General features: G+C 43.8%; 1 protein-coding gene and 1 long non-coding RNA gene across 3 annotated transcripts in view; both read right to left on the bottom strand.

Annotated features, from left to right (window-relative positions):
* Window positions 1-18,836, bottom strand: part of Erg (ETS transcription factor ERG) — a 213,808-nt gene that overhangs the window by 99,478 nt on the left and 95,494 nt on the right. The window lies entirely within an intron of this gene.
* Window positions 18,356-18,836, bottom strand: part of LOC109118439 — a 2,503-nt gene continuing 2,022 nt past the window's right edge. The window contains exon 3 of the long non-coding RNA XR_002025747.1: window positions 18,356-18,723. This is a non-coding gene — a long non-coding RNA (uncharacterized LOC109118439). The remainder of the gene's footprint in view (window positions 18,724-18,836) is intronic.

Here is an 18,836-nt window from a genome sequence, read left to right as displayed (position 1 = left end):
ATCCCTGGCAAAGTTACTGTAATGCACTTTTAAAACACTCGTCCTCGTTTTTCAACTACATTGCGTGTTTCCCCAGTGCAAGCTGCATTCCATGATAGCAGCTTAGAGTGCGTTTGTTCTGTGAGGCACACGATGCAGACGCTAGGAGTTCCTGTGGAGCTGGGACCTGGGGAAGAACTTGGATCACACTGCGGTGCATCCAGTGGGAAAGTCACCCTGCAGAGCTCAGCAACACTGCACAAGCTGGGGCTGCCTGGGGCATGCGGGGCTGATGTCCCTTCCAGCAAGTGGGGCCCGAGGGGATGGCTGGGAGGCCCCTAGGTCTTTCCCAGGAAGGACACCAGTGCGGCTTTCTGATCCCATAAGCCTGGCTGCGAGCGATCAGGCTGCACCCTGCTGCATCCTCTCTGCTCAGTGACACCAAGGAGATGTTTAGTCTATTGGTGCCGATTTCCCACTGCCCTCCTTGGCAGGTAGGTGGGAGGGGAGCCCGCACATGAGGAGAGGCCCCTCTGTGCCCCTCCCAGACGGACAGCAGCAAGGCCCCCGGAGCCCTGGCAGTCAACCTGAGGGCTGGCGCCCAGCACTGCTGAATGAATGGATAAAGAATGAACGAAGCACACCGCAGCGCCCAGAGTGCTATCAGGGACAAACCCTCAAGCACCCAGAGTTTAACCTGAACATGGGATCAATCGGGGCAAGTGCAGACTCTGGGCAGCAAGCACGGCTACACCAGCACAAGCAAGAGCTGCTCACCTGAGGGGTGGCCACACCACCACCTCTTCTCTCAGTGCTGAAAGGAACACGCCCAGCTGCCCCGCTGCCTGCTGAGACACAGGGTGACAAGTGGCAGGAAGGTGGGAGCCTCCCACCCCCCCCCACAGGCACAGCGATGAACAGATGAGACAGAGGGAAGCCACCCGCGCAGCCCACCCTACACCCAGGTCCTCTCCTGTGTGTCCAGCAGCAGCCTGGTCCCTCGGGAGGGGCCTTTCTGTGGAATCCGACCCCCCACCTCAGTCAAATAGACGTGAGGGATGGAAGAAGTGTCTCTCGAAGGGTGCCCAACTTTATATTCTGGATTTCTATCTCAGTAAGTGTCCCAGCCACACCTGGACACAAGTAGTCAATTTTTTAAAATACCAAATAAATGAGCACCTGTCTTCTATTTTACCTGTTCTGTGTTACGTTTATAGCAGATTCATTGGGATCTTGCTATAGATACACAGTTCCCAGCCAAGCATGGTGGTACACACCTATCATCTTAGTATTCTGGGAAGCTGAGGCAAGAGGATCTCAGGTTCGAGCCCAGGCCTGCACGAGTGACTTAGGGAAGCTCTGTGCCAAAATAAAAACTAAAAAGGACTGGAGATGTAGCTCAATGCTAAGGCCCTGGGTTCAATCCCCAGTACAACAAACAAACAAACAAACAAATTCCCATTTGCATAAAACTTAGCACTTCCCTTTCCCAAAGGAACCCTGCCTATTTGCAGCTAATCTCTCAGCAGCGTGCTGGTTAGAAGTCATGAGAACGGCCCATGCACTGCACCTCCACACTGGCTGTATCACCATGGCGACTGAGTCTCCCAAGTTCCAACCCAACTCTCCATCACGCAAGCCCTCCTGCAAAGTGGCTCTGACACTGCTCCTTCCAAAGGTGAAGGCCAGGTGCTCAATGGCCCACCTGGGAGGGCCTCTCTGGTCTCAGCAGGGTAGCTCCATGCCTTCCAAGGCCACCTCCACCTGGATGTTTTGGTATCCACTAAACTTAACCCTCAGCGGCTACGCAGGGGAGCCATGGGGAGCATCACATGGTCCCCAGCCCAGCCCACAGAGCTGCAAAGGAGGGGAACTTCCAGGGGACTCCAGCCCCCAGAGTCAACTTGCCTGTACACATGCATGAGACCCTCCACAAGAAACACTTACCTATCTATTCTTTACGGCTGAGTACTATTCCATCCTGTACACATAACAGTCCTTTCTATCGGCTTATCTGTTGATGGGCATCTAGAGTCAGTTCCAGAGCTCAGCTATTCCGAACTAAGCTACCACAAGCATGGGCGTGCATGTGTCACTGTAACAGGACGTCTTTAACTCCTCAGGGGAGACACCCAGGAGAGGTACAGCGGGTCAGACGGAATTTCTACTTTTATTTTTCTAAGGAATTCCCATACTGAAGTCCGTCAGGGCTGTGCTAGTTTACATTCCCAACAAAAGTGTAGAAGGGTTCCTGTCTCCCCGCCACCTCACCAGTTATTTGTTGTTTTTGTGCTCTTGATGACAGCCCTCTGACTAGGTTTAAGATGTAGTCTCAGAGTCATTCCCTGTGCATTTCTCTAATGGCCAAGGTTGGTGAATATTTTTTCGTGTACTTATTGGCCACTATGTATGAATTTGAGACCTTAATGTTAAGTGAAGTCAGACACCGAAAGTTGAACAGCACGCGGTTTCTTTTATATAAGAAGCCAAAAAGAGGTACAATAAAGGAGATGGTAGGAAACCAAGCGGCGGACTTTTGGACATGGGCAGTCCTCGTCAGTGCTGCTGACGGCACTCAGTCCCCTAGGCTCAATCCCACCATCCCTCCCAGATCACCTTCCCTGCGAGCAGGGGTGGAGAAGCCAGCCCACCCTGGGCTCCACTGCAGTGGGGTTGGAAATGTGTAGCATAGGGAGAAGACCGGGACTCATCGCCCTGAGTTGCTGCAAACAAAGGCGCACGCGCAGTGGGGAAGATGGCAGCGTTCTCCGAGCCACAGCTCCTGGATGTCCCGGGCTCCCAGGATGCTGTGGGGCTCCCATGGGTCAACGCTGACTACGTGTGACGGAGCCACCCGGAAGAATCCAGAGTGCACCCTTCTAACCACGTGACAGCGTCGCGGAGGGCAAAGGTCACCTGCACCAGTGAGCACATTGGCCGCCCGTTGTGGCAAAACACAAGTCTCAGCTGCCCTTCTCCAAGGGAGCAGAAGCAACTGAGGAGTCCTATATAGAATTCTTCCCAAACACCTAGAATCATTTTGAAGGGTGGTAGGTTATATTATTTTTCTTTCTTTCATTTTTTAAAGTGGCATTTCTTATTATGATGCTCAGGTGGGCCTCCAGGGGCTCAAGAAATCTTCCTGCCTCAGTCTCCCAAATAGTTGGGGCTACAAGCTCATGCAGCTAATCTTGGCTCATTTTTAATCACAGACTCAATTCTTTTAGACAAAGCATTACTGCTCTGGTCCCACATTGCTGGGGCACCCAATTCTCACCTCCCAGACGGAGCTAGGACTTGAGCTGTTTAATTCTGTACGACTTAAAGCTGTTCTGAGCTTTTCATCAGGAACGGAAAGCATTAATGCGTCCCACACGCCACTCTCTGTTTTATGGAATTCTTGCACTGGGGAGCTCTTTTTATTTTATTATTTTCTTTAATAGCCAGAAAACTGGGAAGTTCACAAAGAAATTTTTCAACTGCCTTCAGTGACCCTTAACCTAAAAGGTTTTGCCTAATCTGTAAACTGGAGTTAAAAGTGTTTCGTACCTTTGGAGTGGGGAGCTCTTTGTCCTTAAAGGAGCAGGGAGACCACTAACAATGGGGCTAAACAGGCTTTCTGCCCCTTTGTCAGTTGATGCAAACCAAAAACAGATGTGCAACATCAGCCGCTACCTTCTCGTGACCCGGGGAAGTGGAGGCTAATCCAGATCATTCTTAATAACTCAAAACTGCCACCTCTTAACCACCTAATTTTTTTCTCACTTACAAATGCAAAGAAAAGAATTGACATTGCACACCAAAATTCATTTCCCTCCAACCACATACAGATTTTCTCTGATAAGAGCCAGGAATAAGAGCTCTTTCCTCTAAATTGTATAGCTCTCGTCTGAGTAGTATGCCTTGGTTTAGGCGATCAACCTCTTCAAGCAGCCAAGATCTGGAAGGACAGAAATTATACAGAAAATGTGATGTTGCTGTTATGACCCTTTCCTAAAACTCGGAAAGTACAGTGATCCTCTGATTACCAAGCTGTTTGTAAATGTAAGTTAATATAGGAGGCTTCAGCCAGCAACCCTAAAAATGTCTCTCTAACAATGAACCCATGTTAATTTTCAATCATTTTCCTGAATTTAAATGTAATGAATATAAGTAAAGGAGAAAAATCAGTCGATCTAGAAATGATCTGTGACTTCCCAAGTGAAGAAATTGATTATTTGATGCTAAATTTGGACTTTGTATCAATATTATATCTATTTACCAAGTCCAAGAGACTCATTCTAACAAGAAAAATATATAAAGTTGTTTTAGATACTAAATTTTTTTTTAACCCAAGGTAGAGGGCATGGCATGTAGGTGCACAGCTAGACACAGGTTGCCTTATTTTTTCCTGGTACCAGGAATCAAACTCAGGACCTTGTGCTTGCAAGGCAGGCAGTGGAACCGCTGAGCTAAATCCCAACCTGACACAGGTTGATTTTTCATGCCCACAAATACAGCAATTATAGTGCCATGCTACACGTGGGACTTTGGATTCCTACACAGAAATGAGATTGATACAGAGTGGAGGCAACAGCTGAGACACAGACATGTGATCCTGTTTCACCAATTCTAAGGCTGGATGTGGCAACAGGCAAAGTATCCATCACTTAAAGAAGTAATTCCATAAATTACTAAATCATTAAAAGAAATTTTTAAAAATGAACTAATAATAGAATAATGAAATGAATAACTGATGGACTCAAAATTAACAAAAATAAATAATTCAATAAATTATTAAATAACACTAATTCTGCCAATCAAAATTAGCCATGATATTTCCTTATCCATCAATTGGAAGACATACCCCAATTTTTGAAAATAAATAAATTTGATGTAGAAAACGCATGGAAGAAAAACTCCTGAGAACACTACGTTACTGGAATTAGGCTGTAGGGTTCCTCAGCCTTTCGGGCTGGATAAACCTTGGTTGTGGGGGCTGTGCTGTGCACGGTGGGAAGCTTCCTGGCCTTCCTGCCTGCACCTCCAGATGCACCAGCCCCTCTCCTACTTCCAGTTCCACCAGCAAAACTGTGCTCTGCACTGTCAAATACCTCCCCCTCCGTGACAGCAAACTCATGTTGATTTGGATAAGCACAAGTCACCCTCACAAGTGTTCACCATCTACAAACCATCTAATACATGTGGAAATAAATCAAGGGAAATAAAGATAAGGAAACTAAAACACAATATACTGGGCTTCAGTTGGCAGAATGAAAAAGTGTAATGTTTTGCAGCGCTGGCTAGAATTCGGAGGAGAAAGCATTCTCATTTACTTGTTTGGGGAATGTGGTAACTTATCTTTCAACTTGGTAACTCCTGTTCTCGATGTCTGTTCTTCAGAGATGGTCACAATGGACAAATACAGAATGTGCATCATCACCTTGACTAGTAACAGCTTTAAAATGAGCATAAACTGCATGTGTATCAATCACCGGCTGCATAAACATAGTACACATGGGGAGGAATGAGATAGATCTCGATGCACTGCATAGAAAGTGCTCCAAGTATAAGTTTTAAGAATCGCCACTCATTTCATCATAGTATATGTAGAGGGAATATTTTGAAATATAAACCTCAGTTTGGAAGTTGGATGATGAGACAACTGTGACTTTCAATCAAAAGTGTGGAGAAAGTTGGGATATGACAAGTGTGTTCATCTTGTTAACTGCAAGAAAATTTAAGTGGTATCTTAAGACAGTGTCTTAGTCAGTTTCTCATTACTGGGACAAATACCCTAGACCCACAGTTTAAAGGAGCATGGGTTTATTTTGGCACAGGATTTCAATCTAAGGTCAGCTAGATCTAAAACAGAAGGCATGGTGGAAGGGGGAGGTCGGCTGTTCAACCCCTGGCAACCAGGAAGCAGACAGAGAAGGAGGAGCCAGAGATGAGAACACACCCTTCCAGGTCACACCCACAGTGACCACCTCCAACGGGTCCCACCTCCTAACAGCACCCTCAGCTACTGAACTCTTGAATGGATGAATCCCTGGACATAGCACTCCCAGGATCCAATTACCTTCTACCTACATGAGAATTTGGGGGAACATTTTAGATCTAAACTGTAACAGATAGAAATATTAAAATGCAAAGGACTTTTAAACATATTTGTTAGAACATATAACAGGCTATCAATTTTATACAATACTTAAGTACATATTAGTGTAGATACAGAAGGTTGGAGTTTATTCATTGATGCAATAAATATTTACTGAGAATCTACTTTATTGAACATATTATTAATAAAATAATGCCTGAAACTTATTAGACACTTGACTTAAGGCCCAAAGAAATAGAGCATGTTCAGATTTTAGGAGGAAAGTGGCAAAGTCTGTTAGGAAAAGGAAATGAAACTTAGATAGAGATTTGGTTTAATATAAAAAGAGCAAAGAAATTAGAAGTAAGGTTATTCTGAGAAATACATTAAAATCCAAAAATATATTGACATCTACAGATAAATTTATATTTTTGTTTCTTATGAGCAATGAGGGTTCACAAAAATAATTCGAAGGATTCTTGACTGTAAATGCTTCTGATTAGAGCATATTTTATAGCAGTGCATGGAGAGATAAATATAGTGATTATTTATTTAGAAATTTATCTTGAACTAGGTTTGGTTCTGCAAATACAAAAGAAGAGTAATTAGAAAGTGGAATACATAGTAATGTGCTGTTTTTGTGGTTAGACTCCCATGGGAAACAGGTAAAGGCATCAACCTCCAGAAGTTGGCAAAAGAAAGAAAATAAGAAAGGTAAAAACAAAATTAATAAAATAGAAGACAAGTATATGGTAAAGAAGTTTATAAAATGTCAAATTGGGTTCTTTGAAAAGGTTAGTTATTTATAAACCCTTGGTGAGTATACTTAAAAAGAAAAGATAAAAATAACCAAAGTCAAAATTCAGGAAGGGACTGTTACTACTTACAGATCCTATAGGCATTAGAAGGATAATAGCACATTATAATCAACTTACTATCAATAAATGTAGATTTTAATAAAATTTATTTCTTTAAAAATACTATTACCAAACTTTCAAAGGAAAAACAAAATCCAATGCCTATAACTGTTAAAGATACTGATTAATCTCAAACTTTCTTAAGGAAGTACTACAAGAAATAAAACAAAAGTAATTCCAGGCCTGGGCTGATTTATCAGCAAATTCGAAAATACACATAAAGAAGAACTAATGTCAGATTTGTATAGACTTTTCCAAATAACAAACAGGAAAAAAGCTTAGTATCAGAATGCAAACAGAACATTTTTTAAAGGAAAATTAAGGGTCAATTTCATACCTATATGCAGGTACCACAATCCTAAACAAAATCCTAGGAAACCAAATTCAACATTATATAAAATAAAATAATCTACTGTGACTAAGTTGGGTTAATGCCAAAAATAAAAAACAGGGCTAGGGATTTAGCTCAGTGGCACCATACCTGCCTTGCAAGCATAAGGTCCTGAGTTTGATCCCCAGTACAAAACAACAAAACAAACCAGAAACAGAAAAACAAAACAACAAAAAACCTGCTTGACCCAATGTAAATAATTTATATTATAAAGAAAATTCATATAATAATTTTAAGCAAAAGATTTAAAAATTTAATGAATTTCAATATCTACTCATGATAAACATCCTTAGTAAATTACAAATTAAAATAAACTATGAATCTCATAAATTGATAAAGGCATCTACCAAAACTTTCAGTAAACCACACACTTTAATAGCAAAACACTAATTTTTTGAAGCTGGATAAGGAGACAAAGAAGGCTGAGTTATCAAAATTTGTTTATCATGAAGTATACTAGAGCTCTTAGTATATAAAGCAAGAAAATGAAATGAACTATCAAAGGATTGGGAAATAAGTAAATAAAACTTTATTTCCATTTGATAGGGGTTTTTTATAGAAATTTCAAGATAATTTAGAAATATTCATTTGTACCAATGATTGAATCAGAGGTTTGCAAGGTGTAAAGGCGATATAGAAAATTCTATCTTATTTCAATAAATCATCAATAAAAAATTAGTTTTTGAAATAACACTGCCTTCAATGGCATGTAAAAAAATTTAAAATATGACAGTAAATCAACCTAAGATATGCAAAGCCTTTACACTCAAAATCACAAAACATTGGTAAATTGGTAGGTATACCATATTCATGGAATTTAAAAACTTAATACTGTAGAGATGCCCATTTTCTGCAAATTTGTCCATATATTCAATGAAAAGTCAATCAAAGTTGCAATAAGAATTTTGTGAAACTTGACAAATTGATTTTTAAGTTTCTACAGAAATATAAACAAGATACTCTTAAAGAAGAATGAAGTAGGACAACTTGCCCTACCAAAAATGATTTTGAAGGCACAGTGATTATGTTAGAGTGGTATACATACAGGTGAAAGCAAGTAAAGTAATGGGAAAGGAAAGAAAGCCCAGAAATAAATTCACACAAATAATGGGCACACTTCATGACAAAGGTGGTACTACCAAGGAATTAAGAGAAAATGTTTAGCAAATGGTGCTGGAAAATGGGATACCCATATGCAAAAAAAAGTAAGTCAATCATTTTGCCACAGAAATTCTACATAAATTATAGATTTAAATATGGCAGACGAAGGCTATAAAGTTTCTTAAACATTGTATAGAAAAATATGTTCATGACTTTTGGATGGGGGAGATTTGTACCTAAGGCACAAATACACTACAGTAAGTCCCCAACTCATGAACATTGTAGTTCTGAACTTTTACAGGTATACTGTATATGATTCACTGTCAGCTTACAAATTAATCCAACTTATGAACAATTCTCCCAGAATGGAACTTATTGCTAAGTCAGGGATTTACTGTACATATAAAAAGAAAGTTTGAAAAACTGAATTGCATGAAAGAAAATTAAGCAAAAAAATCAAGAATTTTTTTATCAAAAGACATGCTCAAGAGACTAAAAGGCAATCCATAAAAGAGAAGATGATATTTTTAACACATCTAAGCTGCCATTCACACCCATAATATGTAATGAGCTTCTGTGAGTCAGTAAGAAGACATAATACAGTAGGAAAACCTGGAAAAAACATGAACAGGCCTTCATAAAAGAAAATATCTCAATACCTACTAAATGTATGAAAGGGTCTTCTGCTTTAGTGGTAACCCAAGAGATGGAAATTGAAACCATAATGAGGTCACAGTACATAACCTAAGAACGTGTTAAAGAAGACCAACAATGCTAAATACCAAAGCCAAGGGATGAAAAAAACTTGCACACATAGCCAGAGTTTGGTGTCTGATTCTCAGCGAGATTCTGATGGAAGGCAGGTAGCACATTCAAAGGGGTAACAGCAGCGTATAATGAAAGAACTTATAGTGGTGAGGACAGAATTTAGTAAAGCTAAAAGGTGGTGAAATCCTGAGGAGGAATAGGAATGGAAGCCATTGCTACCCTCAGGACTTAAAGGGCAAGGAGGTGGCAGTAACCCCAGAAAGGATGGTAGAGCACAGCTGGGGATGTGCGTCCCTGGCCTCTCTTCTCTCACCCTCTGACTTCCTTCCAGAACCTCTCACTAGCTGTATCCTTGGAGGACAAAGGACAGGAAGCTCTCTCCATCCACTCACACCAAGCATGTGAGAATCAAGACAGAGAAGGATGGAGAGAAAGTTGAAGAAGGAAGCAGAGGAGATTCAGCACATCTACTCCTACCAAAGGCTTCGCCATTCCACTGCACACCAGAAATGTGTGTGTGTGCAGAGACACCTACAGGAGTGTGTGCGGCTGTGCTGCTGCACAAACACCAGATGCATCCAAGAGTCCCGCAGGAAACAAGCATGTGTTTATACTGGCACACTACAGTAAGGAAGATGCGGAAAACTTGGCCCCACATAACGATACGAACATAATGTCGAAGGAAAATGCCCAACGTCCTGGGTGTGGTGATGTGCATCTGTAATCCCAGCATTCTGGGAGGTGGAGGCAGGGAGGTGGCAAATTTGAGCCCACCCCAGACACCTCGGTGACTTAATAAGACCCCGACTCCAAATAAAGCAAGGGCTGAGGATATAGCTCAGTGCAAAGGTCCTGGGTTCCATCCCCAACACCAGAAGAAAACAAAAGCCCAATACAAGGGAAAACCCTGTATGATAGATTTCTGAAAGATTAAAAAGAAGAAATCAAGCATAACTGTAGTGAGTAAGCACATTTATAGGAGAAAATCAGTGAATAATAAGAAGTAGTGATCATGGAAACCAAGGCAACATTTATCCTGGGAGGAAGAGGGGTGAGAACGGTGAAGGGACGCAGGTGAGTGTCCCCTGCGTTATGATTTGTTGGGATATGCACCACTTTTAGGTACTTTTCTCTATAGGCTATGTTTTAAATTTTTTGAAAATTCATGGGAAAGCCTGTGTAGCCACAAGACACTGGACATTAGCAATGCGTCCTTCAGTGGATTCCCTCAGCGCAACACTGACGAGGCTTTGTGGGGACTGGAGCACTGTCCCCACCACACAAAAGGAATCAGGAGGAAGGGGGAAGGAGACCCATTCACCACTCCACTTGCTTCCACGTAAAAGGTCAGGTCCTGGACCCCACTCTGGCCCAGGGACCCTTTATATACCCCACCCCTTCCAAAATGAAAATAAACAAAGTCCCCCAGGGATGGTTTTTATCCTCAGGTCAGCAGACCCAAACCCTTCACAAGAGCAACCCATGTATCGACAGCCAGCGCAGTGTGCGATGTGGAGGAGAGGGGGTCACCTTGACTTGTAGCCATGGCACCCCCACTTCATCCTGCAGGGTGGGGAGGAGGGACAGGAGCATCGCTGTGCAGCACCAGGAGTTTGTATCAGGACCTTCACTGGGACAGCTGGAGCTGGACGGGACATTCACAATGCAGGTGGCACTGCATTAAAACCTATGCAACAGGCAGGAGTTGGCCACTTCCAGATCTAAGGAGACAGCGCTTTAGACCGGAGGACCGGTGAGGGAAGTATTCCTGAGCCATCAGAAGTGTGAGGTGTCCAAGGAGCAGTCAGGGCCAGGGGAATGAGCTAGGACTGGCATCTGTGCCACAGGTTTCTTTCAGTTCTGTCGGCACACATGTTCCCTCCCAAGATACTGGTGCATGAAGCAGGAGGTTCACAAGTTCAAGCCCAGCCAGCTTAGTGATTTAACAAAGCCCTGACTCGAAATAAAAAAATTAAAAGGGCTGGGGATATGGTTCAGTGTGAAGGCCCTGGGGTCAAGCAGAAGAAGGAGGAAAACAAGACGCTGGTGCATCCTCCAGGTGAGAGGTGGGCCAGGAGGTACTGGAGGATGGGTCTGGAGAGGGGCCGGAGGTAGGGATCTGGAAAACAAGAGCCGGGGGCTGTTGCTAACTGTATGGCCTCACCTGGAAGACAGCATCTCCCCTTTACGGGGCTGGAGGAGACCTGGAGAACACATGACTGGGGACAGCATATCCGGAGCTGCGCTTGGAGTCTGAGCTACTCAGAGCTGCACGTTCAGAGGTCACCTGGGGCTGGCTAGAAACAGGGACACAAGACCGGAGCTCACCAGGCAGGTGGCTTTAAAGATCAAGACCGGCTCTCCTTTCTTAGTGCGGAGAGATGAGCACAGACCACAAATAAAAGGCCGCTGAAATTGAGCCTTCACATCATCCAGCGGAGAGTCCCAGTGGAGGAAGGGAGGTTTCCAGGCTTCATTCGGGCCCACTGGAGATTGGTGGCCACAAACTTCACGTGAGGCCACCCGCCAGAGCCGCAGGTCTTCCCCAGCTACGTTCAGCAGCTCAAAAGGAAGTCATCACGTAAGGAGCCAAGCCTGGGCAGATGTCACAAAACCTCACCAGGGGTCTGTTACGGGGTCAAGTGCTATTGCTCGAGGTACGGAGATGGAGGCACAGAGAAGTCACAGCCAGTGAGCAGAAAGACGTCAACGCCTTTCCAGATCCTCCTTTCAAATCCCAAAACACCACCATGTGATGCTGCTTCCAAAATTACACAAATCCACCCTTCTGCAAAAGAAGATCATAAAATAAAACACACACACACAGAAATCATGAACTGTAGGTTCAGAATACTATTCTGGGCTAATGGGAAAGGTGACGCCCATCAAAACAGAGCGCAGCTCATCACACTGAGAATAAAACACGAGAGAAACGTGGCACTGATGAAGTTCCCTGAGTTCATTAGCAGAAAAAAAAATCATCATTGGAAACTCAGATAAAAGAATAAGCAGCAAGAGACGCTTTACACAACAGCAGCCCGGGAGACAGGTGGGGGGCGAAGCTGCTGTCCACCGACAGGAAGGCTCCCTCTGACTCCATGTGAGCAAACTGCACGTTGTGGTGACGGTCGTCCCAGGGCTGATCCGAAAAGTGTAAAGGGGTCAGGCATGTGCGACATTCCTGACTAGCGCTAACTCCTCTCATGGTTTGACATTAAGATTGTGACTGTATAAAATGTAGATGTCTCTGGGTAAATTTGATAATTTTTCTCCCCATCAGCTAAGGTCCTTGGCATGCAAGGATATAACTGCTGTACTGTACAGTTATTACAAATAGTAACATCACAGTGGGGAATTTTTATTGCTTCAATTACTTACCCAGGAGTGGTCTATCTGGATCAAACAGAAGATCTATTTTTAATCTCTTGAGGACCCTCTTTCCTGATTTCTGTAGTGCTTGTACTACAGTCCCACCAGGAGTGTGGAAGGGTTCCTTCCACCATGTGGACGCCTCCATACCTATGTTTATTGTGGCACAATTAACAATAGCCAAGGTATAGAACCAGCCTAGGTGCCCATCAACAAATGAATGGAAGGCAAGCATGGTGGTGCACGCCTGTAATCCTAGCACTCGGGAGGCTGAGGCAGGAGGATTGCTGGGAGTGTGAGGCCAGCCTGGGCTACACTGTGAGCTCAAGGCCAGCCTGAACTACAAAGCGAGATCCTCCCCACACCAAAAAAAAAAAACAACAGATGAATAGATATAAAGCGAGACATATATGCACAATGGAGCACTATGCAGCCATAAAGGAAAAAGAAATTCTGTCACTTGCTGGAAAATGGATGGGTCTGGAGATCATCAGGTTGAACAAAGTAGGCCAGACTCAGAAAGACAAATATCACACATTCTCTCTAATATTTGGAATCTTAAAAAGATGGCAAAAATAGAAAGGAGGCTATTATTAGGCAATGATTAGAGGAAGTGAATATGGGGGACTAGGAGGGGCTATAAGGGCAAGGAATGGGGCGATGATTATAAGCAAGCTCTGCCCTATGCAATGAAGCCATGCCTAAAATGTGGCTAAGCGGGCCTGGGGGGGTCATGGGGAAAGGAAAAGTGGAAATGACAAAAGTACTACGTGCACCTGCCATTCTCACCACTGTGAAATGCGGAAATCTGTACAACCACTAAACATACTGCAGAGAAAAGTGGGGGAATATTTTATTTTAGAAAAAATTGCTGAAATTTGAATCTTATAGTAGCATCAATACTTTTTCAAAATATATTTTCCTGCTCATGAACAAGATGCCAGAAAAAAAGAATCTGCTCTTAAAAATGTTGTAAACTATATGTACGTTTTGGTAATATCTAGTTAATTAAATTAAAAGATATAAAATAAGATTTGTACATTTTCTCATATATAAGGAAAGATTTATTTCTGAAATGATGGTCTTACAAAAGATTCATTCCGGATCTCTTTTTCTTTTTGGATCCATAAATTTACTAAGAAAAGGTTTTTGTCTTGATTTACTAGTATTTGAAAAGATGGATTATATTGGTATTGCAAAAAGAAGGCACCATAAATTTAAAATCTATACATGAACTGTATCATCTTATTTGCAGTATGACAAATGATTGCATGAACCTTACAATCAATTAAAGCTATCTGAAAGTTATAAAATGGATTTTGCCATAACTTTTCCACCAGTGCAGTTAAAACACTCAAACTATTTTTTATTATCAGTTTAGAGTGTGGGTCAAGCATATCAAAACATTTCATTTTAATAAAGCAATTATCTATTTGTGCCTTCACATTATAGTGTGGAAACTTGATTCAGAGTAATTGCAAGGTATTTATCAAAGTTCTGTACAGGTCCTGCCTCATAAATCACTTTCAGATTAGACAAAGGGAGAAAGTAAATTTTTACTTACGTCCGTATTTTTCAAGGCAATTCCAAAGATCCAGCTGTTATTTTCAGGTGAATGTTCAGTTGATTTCTGGGCAATCTTGCTGTGACAATGCACTCAAATACTATATGATAAAAACAAGTACAACGAGAAAGCACGTACCCCACTAAACTATTCCTCTTGGATGCAAAATCGCTTGTTCCTCATGGACCAAGGAAGTTATTTCTCACATGGGAGCAACTCTGGCTCTGAAAAGTGATTTATCAAAGGACTCTTTGTGTGCGGGTGAGGCCAGTTTTCCATTCAGATCCATTTTCCTAAATGCCTTGGGAGCACACGTCACCAGCTCCCTCCTTGAAATTCGCCCTGTAGTTTGTTAAAGACCCACAAAGGTGGCAGAGGAGGCATGCTAAAAATAAAATCACGTGAGTTGATGCTTACACGCTGCCTCTGTTTTCTAAGGAGCTCTTGCTTGAACATTAGGTATTTAAAAATGATCAGCCCTGTTGCCTACTGCAAACAATCCATTATGTTAGGCTTGTGTCTGTTTGTAGAATCCAGAAAGCATCACAGTTGACTATATGAGTTTAAGTCCATACTCATGATAAATGATACCCCAGTAAGTGGTCATCACTGGCATGCCCTCCAGAAATACTCCAGAAGGCGATTTCTAAGTGACACTTTCCATTTTCTACTTTACGTAGAAAGCAGCATTAGCTGTCCCACGGCGCTGGTTCATTACAGGCCGGAAGCCACAGCAAACTCGTCTTTGTCCCTCCCACTACAGTTTCATGGGGAGGCCTCGCTCCCCATTTCACAGACGGGGAAACCAAGGTTTACAAGGCCCGAGACCGGAACTAAAGTCAGACAGTGAGAGACAGAGCCAAGAGGGAACTTTGATCTCTCCCACCAGGAACCTGCTGGAGCACAGAGTGACTACCCCCAGCTGCTCCCACCAATCAGAGCTCTGCCCATCACCACCGCCCCGCCCACGGCGCCGGGTCCAGCCAGCCCCTCTTCACCACGTGGATTCCAATCCACCCCGGCCCAGTTTGCCCCCTGGGTCTCAATGTTTTTTCATATGAAAACAATCAATAGCACAAAGGACCTGGATCTGCTCTCAAAAACATAATCTGAAAGGAATTCACTGGGAAGGCTCAGAGAAGCCGGTGAGCACCGACCCCCTTGGGGCCCTCAGGTGCCTCTACTCTCTGCTGGATCCTCCATCTGTCCCAAAGGACACGTCTGGCTGTGCATCCTCATTAGCGAGCCGGAGCCTTTTCCCATCAGAGGCTGAGCTTTAAAGGACACTTTGTGTTTGTAGGTGTTCGGGGATTTGGAATCAAGGCGGCAGGATTATTAAAATTAATCCAATTTTCTTTCCTTTATTTTGTTAGTTCATACCTCTGAGAGACGTGAGTGGAAGGCACCACTCAGCCCAGCCATTTACAGATTACAGCTTCCTTTGGAGTCCCGGAGAGCTCACCCACGCCGGGCTAGCCCCCTCCCCTACCGCCCCAGGCCAGCACAGCCTCCCCACCTGCAAGGGCTGCAAGGGAGGTGGAGTGGGCTATTGACTGCAGCTCACGTGTAATTACAGTGTCAAAAATCAGACCGAAATTGCCTTCATCGGCTGCCAACACTGTGAGTCTTTCTGGCTTGGGTCTCTATAAACAAGGAATAAATCAAAGACAATGCAAAGAGGCAGCAAGATGTCGACTGCTGGCTGGGAAGTTATGCAGCCACTGCTCACTGGAGAAAAAGTTACCGTCCTCCTAGAGATGACACCCAGGACAGCCACAAAGCCTGAGCGGCGACTGCGCTGGAATTACTCAACCCCAGACCTCCAGTCTCCCAGCGTGGTCAGTAAAGATGCACAGAAGCAGTCCGGACTTTCCCCACTCCGATCTGGAACAATTTCAGAAGCATCGCTACATGTGCAAAATACAAGGAGTAGTCAACAAATACGGTGACTGTCTACATTCAAATCAAAATTATTACAGTAAAAGACATTGTCAGGAATGACAGGAGAGGACCACCCCACTTTCGGGTCCCCTTCTGTCTCTCTTAGACAGAAGCTTTCTTTCCCTCAATTAATTTTTCCTACCCTTAACCTCCATTGTTCCTAAAATTCATTCTTTGAGTTCAGAGAATCATTTTGGAGGTCTTCCACCAAGATTAGTGGACAGAGGTAGGAGTTTTCTTTAATAGGTTCGAACTTTGGTTTGTTATGGTTCTGGCCTTGAAGAAAAAAAAAGTACGATGGGAGAAATGGGTTTGAAGGAAGGGAAGGGTCTGAGGATTCTGAAGGAGATCAATGGCAGTGGTGTGTCTTTTACTGTGATAAACTTTTCCATTTAAACACCTGCTGTATTTGTTGATCACATCTCATTGATCAAAGATTTAGAGAAATTTACGTCAAATAAAAACATGATGCTATGTCCTCATGCGCCTTATTTACTGGATTTGTCCCCTTGCAACTTCCCTCTCTTCCCCAAAGTCAAAATGACCATGAAAGGGAAAGGTTTTCAATTGACTCGACATCATCGCAGCCAAGACAGTGTAATTAAGACACTCAAGAAAGAGGACTCCAGAGCTGCTACAGAAAGTGGCAAGGAGGATGGGAGGAGTGTGTTCAAAGCAAGGGGACAGGGTCTGCAGGAGATTCATGAATTGTATCTTTTACTGTAATAATTTTTTCTTGGTACCAGGGATAGAACTCAGATCCTTGCACTTGCAAGGCAGTCACCAGAACCACTGTGCTAAATCCCCGGCCCTGTAATAATTTTTAAATTTAGACATTCACCATTTTTTTTATCACATTGCACATAAGAAGTAAGGGGACCCTTGATAATGAAATATTCTATAATTAAAACTCCAAAAGATGGGAGAGGTCACAAAAGTTTAGGTTTGCATTCCTGGTATTAAAAAAGACAGGAATGGCTTGGCTGTTCAAATAAAAAAATGAAAGATTTTCAGAGAAAGAGACCGAGTCCCTTATTGTGGAAATGTTAAGCCCCAAAACACCCTCAGCACGGCTCTCTGGCCTCCTGTCTACAAAGCCTCCTGCAGTCACAGAACTGGGTAAGGCACAGCACTCTGGAATCTGCCCTGTGACCGGGGAGGGCAAGGACAGGATCCCGGTAGTTGCAGAGCAGCTACTGGGAGGGCGGTGACAGGAAGTGCAATTGTACTCACAGAAAAGGGTCCGAAAGTTAATTCTACAGCTAAAACGGAAACGTACGCCGCACACTCCAAGCACATGGGGGGCAACGACTCGGGATTCTGTGGAGGTGGACACAGGGACATCGTCATGGGAGAGGCGGACGGGTCTACCAGCTGAGGGTGGTGAAGATCTCCAGCAAAGCAGCGGGAATCGGGAGGGAGACCCGGAACAGGTTACCCTCACAGCCCTCGGAAGGAACCCACCCTCGCCATGCCTGGAGGTGCTTGCACATAATCCCAGGGCTTTGGGAGGCTGAGGCAAGAAGATGCCAGGTTTGACCCCAGCTTAGGCAACTCAGTGGCTTAGTGAGATTTGTCTCGAAATAAAACATGAGGTGAGGATGCAGCTCGGTGTGAAGGCCCTGGGTACACACACACACACACACACACACGCACACGCACACACACACACACAACCACACACACACACATGTGGTACACACACACACACACACACACACGCACACGCACACACACACACACACACACACACACACACATGAAAGAAGCAGCAATAAAGGAAGAAGAAAGAACATACCCTGTGGCCAGAGGGCTTGATTTATATCCTCTGCTGTAGATGAACCATGGTCCTGTGGTTCAGTTTAAGGGACAGCACCAAAATCACCAGTTGGCGGAATGCTTTTTAGTCATAATTACTTGTTTGTTTGGGGTGAGGTCTCACTATGTAGTTCAGGTTGGCCTTGAACTCACTCTATAGCCCAGGCTGGCCATAAACTCACAGTGATCCTCCTGCCTCAGCCTCCCAAGTGCTGGGATTACAGGTGTGTGCCACTATGCTTGGTTCCAAATGCTTTCTTTTTTTTTCTTGTCTGTATGTATAGGAAATGAGCTGCTTATAGGACGTGATTAAGAAATGTATTAAAATATTAGTGAATTTCTTAATAGCATATATGTACATATGTTTTTACATGAGTAGGTTTCTGAGTAATTACCTGCCACACCAGAAGACTCTAGCCCTTGAAGTCACACAGGACCATGCTATGGCTCTGGCCACAGGCCTGGGGACAGAAGTAAAGGATGTGATGCTTCAGGTGTGGGGCAGACAGCTGTGAATTCTAGGAGCTCCTCTTTCCCCTGCTCAGGTGGCCCCTGGAAGTCCTGTGCTGATATGATGGTGTCCTAGGATGGCAACCCCTGTCCCCCAGGTTCCTGAGCACCTGTGGCAGCACAGGGGACAAGCCCTTGCTTGGTGGAGACCCAGGTATGGAACACACCTTTGTTTGCGGTACAGATCCACTTCCTCAGAGCTCCAGCAAAGGGACTGCTTGGCTTACCTTAGTTTCCTTGTCGAATTGTCATTGACAGTGCGGCATGCATCCTTTCATAACTCTCTCTAAACATGAAAATAAACAGACGGGGTTCAAAAGCACCCCAGTGGTGTTCATTCTGAGTGGCATGCGCTTCCACTGTTATTCCGAGAATTGCCTCCTTTTTTTTTTTTTTTTT

Source organism: Fukomys damarensis, unplaced genomic scaffold, assembly GCF_012274545.1.
Source record: "Fukomys damarensis isolate Sample0158 unplaced genomic scaffold, DMR_v1.0_HiC HiC_scaffold_24, whole genome shotgun sequence".
Classification (NCBI taxonomy): Eukaryota; Metazoa; Chordata; class Mammalia; order Rodentia; family Bathyergidae; genus Fukomys; species Fukomys damarensis.
The sequence above is the reverse complement of the archived record's forward strand: the minus strand, read 5'-3'. Positions and strand labels throughout refer to the sequence as shown.